At 50.5% G+C, this 9,265-nt stretch overlaps 1 long non-coding RNA gene across 1 annotated transcript in view; it reads right to left on the bottom strand.

Moving 5' to 3' along the window:
* LOC117868224 overlaps positions 1–9,265 on the bottom strand; it is a 25,828-nt gene continuing 16,563 nt past the window's right edge. The window contains exons 2-3 of the long non-coding RNA XR_004643584.1: positions 5,164–5,249; positions 1–145 (exon numbers count right to left, since the gene is read on the bottom strand). This is a non-coding gene — a long non-coding RNA (uncharacterized LOC117868224). The remainder of the gene's footprint in view (positions 146–5,163; positions 5,250–9,265) is intronic.

Below are 9,265 nucleotides of genomic sequence, written 5' to 3'. Positions count from 1 at the left end.
ACAGAGAACGTTGCCCTCTGACGTGTTGGCTGATCTGAGATGTTACGTCAGGAATAAGAGACCGGTCTGGTCGTTGCAGAAGCTTGAATGCTCCTGTTATTTCCTCCCTCTGGTAAGGATCATCTTCAAATCAAGTAGAGCTTTGCTAGTGAAGAGTCAAAAATGAAACGGCAGCAACAGGAATAGGAACAATGGGGCAGAATTTGAATGTCTTCATTTTGTGCATGTGCAGCTGAATTTCATACTGGTCTGACAGCTCTGGAACCTCGAGGGGTGAGATTTTTGAAGGTATGTAGGCATCTAAAGATGCAGGTGAGCATCTGCAGGGATTTTAAAATGCACCTCGGTGCCTAACTCCCATTAGTTTGCCCAACCTGCTCAGGTGCTTTTGTAATTCTCAGTAGCTGCCTATCCGCATCTTCAGGCACTTAGGTACCTTTAAAATTTGGCCTAAGGCCTCTATCAACAGAACACGTAGAGCACACACGCAGGCTCCCTTCGCTTCCCAAACATTATTCAATCAGTATACTTAGCCTGTGGGGCTTATGCAGTCCTGCCCCTGGCCTCACTTCTGAGACTCCCAACAGACTCCCCCCCCCCCCCGCAAAATTTCCCTGATTAATGCAAAAATAGGAGGCTAAACCAGTGTCCAGGGTGGGGAGTGTGTGCCCTTGGATCACAGGTCCAGCTGAGCTGTGCTTGGCCAGGATGGGGGTGCAAAAGTGACCATGTCACCTTTATACCCTTTCTCTGATGCTGGGGCCAATTCATCCCCCTGTATGAGTTAGAGCAGCCTCGGGGCAGCTCTAACTTATGCCAGCTGGTAATGGCCCCCAATGGGCTGTTAGATCATATGGGAATCACCAGAGAGCAGCAGTGCTCTGACCACTCCCCTCACTGTCCCCTGTCCCCACATTAGCTGGGCAGCTATGGATTTCTCCAGGGTGGCAAAAAGGGTGGCATGAGCCAGATCTGGTCTTGCAGTCCCTCTCCTCCATCTGTCTAGATGCTCCCCCTTTAAATATGTGCTTTTAGAACAGCCCACCCTCAAATGAATCCCATTCAGATGCTGAACTCTCTGTGCCTCTGGTTTCCTCCCTCATGTGGACACTGGCGAGGCCATCCTCCCTGGGCTCTGTCTCTCCTCTGTCTATCTCAGCCTCATTAATACCCAGTAACACCTTCTTTGTAACCTGCTCTGAGGCTGCATTACAAGGTCCTTGTTCAGATCAGGAGGCACAGTTGTTCTTGCCCTCTGACCTGTGCAGTCACACCTAACTAACCTGCTCAGGACACCTCAGCTTTTCATCTCGTAGGTCACAGCAAACACCTTGCAGCGGTAACTCACAGAGTCCCAGGAGTTGGAAAGAATCCACCCCAAGGTTCCTGTTAATTTTTACCTGTATTTCTCTCTTCACCCAGCTGTGTGTGGAAAGTGTAACTTGATCTGTGTCCTGCCCAGACAGGCGCTAGCTCTGGGCTCCTTCACAGCTGGGTGTGCCGGCTGGAACAAAAGTGACATGGCCACTTCCAGAGCCTGAGAGGTGTTTCTGACACTTCTGTGCCTGCTTTGAGAACAAACTTTTTGCTGAAAGGAACCTGGCAGTGATGGGAGCAGTGCAGTCTGTGCATCTGCTCTAAAACAGTGGCCCCAAGAGATGGAAAAACCTAACCAAGAGCCTTTTAGACAAGCACTAAGGCCCCACAAAGGCCATGTTAGCTGAGCCCAGACTATCCATGAATCATTGCAACTGTTTGGGAAGGGAAATGTCTAATGGTTAGAGCAAGGGGGCCTGGGTGTCGGATCCCTGGATTCTATTCTCAATTCTGTCCCTGATTTGGACAAGCCACTTACTCGCGCCGTGCCTCAGTTTACCCATTTGTTACATGGAAACAATAATTCTTCACAGGCGCATGGAGGTTAAATAATTTATGCTAATCAATTAATCAGTATAATTTATTAGGGCCAAAAACTCCATTTTCAGTCGGTCACAGATTAGTTATTAAGTGTACCGCATTAGTGTCAGAACCCCCTTGTGCTGGGTGCAGTACAGACACAAAACAAAAAGACGGACCCTCCCCCAAGAACTGACAGTCTAAGCCCCGGGTAGTCAAGAGGTAGGTCGGGAGCCAAATCTAGACTGCCAGATGCTTTTGTACAGACCACAAAATCTTTTTATTTACTTATTATCATCTTTATTGTTACTATTTTTGTATTATTTTCTCTGGAGTCTGGAACTTTGACTATACCTTGACTAAGAAACTTGGACCTTGACAAAAAAAAGAATTGATTACCCCTGACTAAGCAATCACAGATGTGTCAGCTTAGTACTACAGAACCACTGTCACTTGGGGCAAGCTTTACAAACTCCGGTGACGATTCTCCATGCTGCAAGGCACAGAGACACTAACGGGGGCAGGAATGGAATATTCCCAGTGAAAGGGACTCCACACCGCAGTAGGGCCAAACTAGTATCGGGGTTGGGGAGTGGGGACAGGGAGTGCTTAGACCACTGCTGCTCTCTCTGGTGAGCCCCATCTGATCTAACAGCCCTTTGTGAGTCATTAACAGCTGGCACAAACTGGAGCTGCCCCAAGGCCATTCTAACTCCTGATCTGAATGGGTTTTTCCCAAGCATTCCAAAATCATGAGTCAGGCCCCCACCAAAATCATGTGATTAACTTCAAATTCAGGAGGGTTTTTGAAAGCAGGTAAATAATAAATTATTTTCCTTTTGCCTTCTGGTGTTGGAGCCCTTAGGACACACTTGGGGTCACACTTTCAAGCTTTTCTCTGCGACCACAGGGACTAGAAACTTACTGTTTATTTTTTAAATGGAGGCTGCGACTCATGTACTCACCTCACTCCAATAGCAGGGGCCTTAAGGCAAACATCAAATTGCGTGAGATTCATGGTGGCAACACTGCCACCAGCATGGAACATCTGGAGCAGCTGTTTGCTAGCCCAGCTCCCACCCCCAAGGGTGTCAGGAAGGGCGGGGGTAAGCGGAGCACACTACGCTACAGCTATTCTCGACTTCCCAAGGCCCATAAGATCCTAAATACAGAGGAAGACGCATGGTCCCCAAGTGGCTCCACAACACAGGGATTGTAAAGGAGAGTTAAAGCCCCCTTTGCCTCACCCACCCCCACTTTCTATTCCTGTGCTCAGCTCAGGGACAGACTAACGAAGAATCGTGGCGTCTCGTTCTTGTTTCAGGAAAGTTGTATGTGGTCTATGCGAGACATAAGCCCCTTATGGCAGGGACAGTGTCTTTCATTGGGTTTTGTACAGCACCAGGCACATTAGCCGAGATCCCGACATAATCACGCTAAGCGCAGAACAGGTTTTTCCATTACAATGCTCAAAAAGCAAACACACTGTAACTCGTGATGAACATACAGGGAGGGGTTCGGAATGATAGATAAAAGTTTGCAATTTAGAAAGATGTTTTAGAAAAGAACATTTGAAAAACATCTCATTCAACTGCCATGTGCATTGTCTGTGCTCCTTTGTAAAACAGGGATAATGACATGGCCCCTCTCTGGTAAGGTGCTTGGGGAGCTCTGGATGAGAAGCACCATATCAATGTGCTCAATGTTATTTCCTTCCCCATCTCTAGTGATTGCACCAGGATGTAAGTGCGTAAACAGCAGCCTTTTCCTTTCTAATCAGACTGCTCCATTCAGTGATATGCGGGCCAGGGCTGCTGATGCCCCACTTTATAGCCGGGTAAGTGATTGTATTGTCACAGCTGCTGAATAGCATCATCGCTGCATGAGTCGTTCAGGCCAAGGGAGCAGATTAGAGAGGACACAGCTTCTGTTTACACACAAATAGCTTGTAATTCAGTAAAGAGAGGGCAGGAAACACAGAAAAGTACATGACATTTTAGTAGGGCTGTCTGTCCGTCTAAGGCAGTGGTTTTCAACCTTTTTTCATTTGCAGATCCCTTTGGAAATCTCAGACATAGCCTGTGGACCCCAGGTTGAAAACCACTGTTCTATGGTAACGATATCCTTTCGCAGACCCCTTAAACATAGTCTGTGGACCCTCAGGGGTCTGCAGACCACAGGTTGAAAAGCACTGCTCTAAGGCATTTCCTGTGTGCCCGTCACTATAGTATCTAGATGCTATAGGATCTGATGGGCATGGGGTTTGATAACACGCTATTGTTGACACATCACACGTTTACACTTTGTAAAGTTTGCTGCAGCCTAATCGTGAGAGTTTGAATTAGGTGAAGGTGCAGCTCCCGAACGACGACAAAGCAGCAGGGCTGCCTAGCACCTGCCCCCGTCTTGCTGTCATTCAGCCCACGTGGACATCCGTGCAGCCTGGCCCCGATGCAGGAACACATGCCTATCCAGGATAGCACCTAAGCATTGAAGACATATGCCCCGGTGTCTTCAATGGAACTTAGTTGCATGCTTAAAGTTAAGAATGCAATGACGTGCCTTCCTGAATCAGGACTGGGGTGTGTTGATCAGGCAGCACTTGGTTTCAGCCAGGAGCTGGTCAGCCATTGGGACATGGCTTATGCAAATGACCCTCCCATGAGCCCTTGGAAGGAACTGTGAGCGTGTCCGAAACTCTTGCAAACCACAAGTTGCAATACAAAAGACAGGCAGCTGCAGTGATGAGGAGGGCTCAGAAAGCTTTGGGAAATGTGTCTGTGAATATTAATACTGAATGGCAATTAGGAGGACATTGTCAAAAGACAGCTCATAATTGTAGAATCAGCGCATTGTTGTTACAAACCTCCCCTCAGCAGCATGACCCGGAAAGCTCTTTGCTAGCTCCATCCATGCACACGTCTCATGAGCACAGTGGGTTGTCAATAATGTGGGGTTATCATCAAGGGCTGGGCTCTGTCTTCAGCAGTTTGTTCATGTAGGGTTGCTCATGCATGCTGAGCTGCACGCACACACGTGTTTATGAGTGTAGGGGTGTACGTGATTGCTGGGCTACACACACACATGCTCACATTTATTATTGTAGGGCTGGTCTTGGGGTTGTAGTACTAGAGATTGCACTGAGGTTTTGGCTGCTTTAGACAAAAGAGCACTGACAAACGTTTTGCAAAAGGATCTGAACATGACACAGACTCTGCAGGGAGAAATAAAGGGAAAAAAACCCCATCCTTTTGATTTTGGACCTACCAGCTTTAATGTCATCCACTGAATAGAAGTTCAACTCGTGTGCATGGCCGTAGCTGATTTTTGGACATCCCAGCTTTGAAGCAAAACTGTAAGAATTAAAACAGGAGGTAAGTTTCTCTCCCACGTGTTCGGGGGTCAAACATTGCCAATTCCCAGCCTCCTGCAGCCTCTTCTTTCTGCAGGACTGGGAGCATCCTCACAACACAGCTTGGCTTTCACTGTTTGGTGCCTGAACCTACTTCTGAGAAGTGTGTGGAGCCATCAGGACAAGGAAGCAGTGGGAAGTCGGAGCATCAGTGCCACCGACATGAGCAAAGGGATTGTCTGGAGGATACTTCGTGGCACAAGGGAAAGGAACGGGGCTTGCTCTGCCGAGCCTCGGCGTGAGCAGACCCCCACCCAGAAGACACAGGAGTTCTGTGGTGTAGCCACGATGGCTATTATCATTATTTGTATAACAGTAGCACTGAGAGGCCCCCAGCTGAGATCAGCATCCCATTGTGTTCGGTGCTGCGTAGACAGCGAGGGAGAGAGAGTCTATACCTCAAAGAGCTTAGAGCATAAATAGACAAAGGAGGGGAGAAGAGACTTGCCACAGGGTTACCCAGCAAGTCAATAGCAGAGTTAGGAACAGAACCCAGGTCTCCTAAGTCCCAACCCAGTGTCCTACCCAATGGACCATGCTGCCACTCTAGCACCAGTCGGGGGTCAGCCTCTCCCTGCTGCAGCTTTTTTGCCTTTCTTGGAGAAAAACCTGGCTCCAACCCTTCACGCCAGATTTCGCTCCTCCACTTTGCCGAGACGGAGCTAGAACAGGCTAGAGGAGCTGCAAAGTGGGCTCCCACCTCCCTAGCCCCAGTGCTCTTAGGGTTCCCCCCTGGAGTCTTCTCATAGCTCGCTCTCTCCGTCAGCCACTAACTTGGAAAGAGCTTCCCAGTCCAGCCACGTGGAGGTGGGGGTGATTCCCAGTACAGCTCGCTGCAGGTGGAGGGTGATTTGGCTGAAGGAAGGCTGGGCAAATGCAGCAATAGGAAATTTTATTTACTCCTCCAAGGAGGGAGGGGGCTGGCTCTGCTCCTCTCAACCCCAGATCCCCCTGTTTTACTCTGGGAAGGGGCTGATGCTGTGATTCTCACTCCCGAGCCCTCCTGTCTCACCCAGGCAGGGGGCTGTCTCTGCCCCTTTAAACCCCAGAGCCCCCTTATCCTCCTCTGAAGCTCTCCCCGTAACCCTAACCTTGAGCCCCCACTCTCCCATGGGGCAGCTCTCCCACGGGGCAACTGCTGTCATGAGAAAGCCGCTTTTCTCTTTTTCTCCCTTCCCTTTAAGCCAGTAGGGCCGACAGAAAGGGCCTAGGCAACTGGGAGAAGCTAAAAACTGCCAGCGATTGTAACCACCCTGCGGGCCCCAGCTCCGGGTGCCTCATTCCCCACAGTCACTCTATTGTCTGCACAAAGACAAGTTCCAAGCTCCTTCAGGAACATGGGAAATAGTGGGTGGTTGGCAGCCTTGGCCTCTTCCCTTTCATCTTTCACCCCCCACCACCACGGCCAGATGAGTTTTTAGTCTATTTTCTCCTCTTCTCCTTCCTCCTCCTCCTCCCCCCAGTCTCACTAGCTTTCTCCTGGTGTCTCCATCCGCTCGGTCTCTCCGTCCAGGCGCCTGCCTGAGAGTTCTTGATCTGATTCCCACATCGCACAAACAGCCCTGGATGTTTTGAACAGGGTTGCAAGTCTCTGTAGTGAAGGGTTGAATGCCAGACCCCCAGGACAGGAGAGGAAGCCTCCTGCAGACCCGCTACAAACAACTCGCCCAGCCAGTGGCAACAGGACTCCTCTGGATTTTTGGCATAATTCAGAACAGCTGCTGGGAATGAATTCTATGATTAAATGTGGAGAAAGAGCTCCTCTGGGGGGTGGCAGCTCCAAGCCACTGGAGCAGCACCATAGAGGGGGAGGAGCCAGAGCGTGGTCCCTTAATATCCACATCAGGCTACATTGCCACAGGGGTGTGGAGATGCCCATGAATGAACATGGACACAACTGTCCTCCCAGCCTGCTATAGAGGGTGCAGACACAAGGACCATTGGTGCAGCCCTCACCACAATTAATCCTATTTACCCCTTTCAGTTGGGGGGTCCCAAAGTCTATTACTGGCATTACTGATTTAATCCCAAACAACCCCTCCAGTGAGGGAGGCAAGCATCACCCTTATTCACAGATGGGGAAACTGAGGCACGGAGCTGGGAAATGACTTGCCCAGGGTCATGCAGTGAGCGAGGGGCAGAACCTCTGTTCCCGCTTCCCAAGCCGAGGCTGTAACCACAAGGCCCACTCCTCACAAAGGAGTCCCGGGGTGAAAGAACAGGGGAGCTGCACAGCCTTCTCACTCAGTCTAGGACAAGGCGTTCCCCTCAGCCCTGGGCTACACTGACTGAGCAGCGTGGAAACAACACACTCCCTTGTCTCCTAGAACATAACCACTGCCCTGCTCAATGAATTAACCTCAGCTGGTTCTAAGCCTCCTGGGAAAGGGTTTGCTCTGCTCAGAGGTGCCCAAATACCTTCCTATCTTAGTCTGGTTAGCCCGCCCCGGCCCCTTTCTAGAGCAATCAGGGAGGGCTGCAGCTCCTGTGATTAGCTCCCATCATCCCAGCACTGCATTTACATTCCCTTCCGGCAAATCGCATGAAATTAAAGCAAATCAACAACACGATGATGCCCATCGCATGCACAGAGGGATGGGATGACACCCATGAGATAAGGATGAGGCTGTGACATGAAGCAACAAATCCAGGAAAGGTGATGCTTCAGACAAACCCTCCACCCCCAGCAAGGGCCCCCCGAGGGTTCATTTTGGTGCATTAGGTAAGGAGCCAGTGTGCTGCCTCCTCACGGCACACAGCCTTAATATATTGGACTCAATTCATCCCTGATGTAACAATGAAGGCAATGGAATTACACCAGGAATCAGCATGGCCCATATTGCTTTGTACAGGGATTGCCTGGGGGGGGTTAAAGAGTTGAAACGAATTAACTAGTTCTAGTACGTACGAGTTCTACATGTGCAAACTGCCTCCTTTCAAATCGTGCCTATCCGCCCGTGTTCGTTCACAGCGCACCCATCAGTGCCGGAACTCAGCATCAACGGGTACTTACATGTTGGAACATGTACAAAAGGTGTCTTTAAAGATTCATGCCTACCACAAGCTCACACAAGGTTGGCCACACCCTCTCACTAGAATCCCTGGGGAAGGGGTGATGGGAGTGATGGGAACAAACCCTATGAATTTTCTAAAATGGAGACTTTTACAAAAACTTTCTCCTGAACCCTCGGACTTTCCTCTCCTGCAGATCAGTGAGCGGAAGTGTAGCCTCTAGGATAGGTGAGATACTGGGAGCCATGGGCAGAGGGTGTCACAGGTAGAGTGACCAGATGTCCTGATTTTATAGGGACAGTCCTGATTTTTGGGTCTTTTTCTTATATAGGCTCCTATTACCCCCACCCCCATCCCGATGTTTCACACTTGCTGTCTGGTCACCCTCGTCCCAGGCCAGGGGAGGCTAAGCCTCCACAAACAGCCATGCGTGGCCCCACCCACACTCCGCCCCAAAGCCCCCTCCTGCCTCCAGGGGCACTCTTCCCCTGTGGCCGGGGCTAGGGGGGGTGGCTGGAGCCATGCCACTCACCTGACTGATGCTCCGGGGCTCAGGGCTGGGGTGGGGGGACTAGTGGCCGGGGGGATGGGAACTCTGGGCTCCAGTGGGGGATGGGGGTGGGGCCTCAGGCAAAAGGGGCAGGGCCGGGACAGGCTGCCCACGCTGAGAGCTGTAGCAATCGTAAGGGTTTGTTTTAAACACAGGAGGTAATGTCTGGGCCAACCAGAAGAAGGCAACACTGGTACAGGGGTAGGGGTCATAGATCACATAGGCCAATCTCTGCAAATCAGGATGATGCAGGCAACAGGAGAGAGGGTCATATGTGGGGATGGGAATGGGGCTGTAACAACAGGGGAGAGAAGGCGGGTACCAAACAAGAGTCTGGAACAGAGCAGTGAGCAGCTAAAGGCTTTGCTGGGACTGTTCCATTCCTCTTTGCTTCC

The sequence above is a fragment of the Trachemys scripta genome, chromosome 20 (genome assembly GCF_013100865.1).
Source record: "Trachemys scripta elegans isolate TJP31775 chromosome 20, CAS_Tse_1.0, whole genome shotgun sequence".
In the NCBI taxonomy this organism is placed as follows: Eukaryota; Metazoa; Chordata; order Testudines; family Emydidae; genus Trachemys; species Trachemys scripta.
The sequence above is the reverse complement of the archived record's forward strand: the minus strand, read 5'-3'. Positions and strand labels throughout refer to the sequence as shown.